Source organism: Bison bison, unplaced genomic scaffold, assembly GCF_000754665.1.
Source record: "Bison bison bison isolate TAMUID 2011002044 unplaced genomic scaffold, Bison_UMD1.0 scf7180017864162, whole genome shotgun sequence".
Classification (NCBI taxonomy): domain Eukaryota; kingdom Metazoa; phylum Chordata; class Mammalia; order Artiodactyla; family Bovidae; genus Bison; species Bison bison.
In genome coordinates, this window is record NW_011494734.1 from 4,625,616 (window position 1) to 4,625,923 (window position 308).

Below are 308 nucleotides of genomic sequence, written 5' to 3' on the forward strand. Positions count from 1 at the left end.
GTATTCTGGCCTGAAGAATTCCATGGACTGTATAGTCCGTGGGGTTGCAGAGAGTCAGACACGATTGAGCAACTTTTACTTCCACTTTCACCTTAGAAGGAACTTAAATTCTAACAGAGGGAAGCAGCCAACAAATAAGTAAACAGGAAATACAGATTTGCATATTAATGTGAAGATTATGAAGAAAACATAATTGAGTATCTCAATAGATAGAGACTATGAGTGATATGGAGAAGGCAATGGCACCCCACTCCAGTACTCTTGCCTGGAAAATCCCATGGATGGAGGAGCCTGGTAGGCTGCAGTCC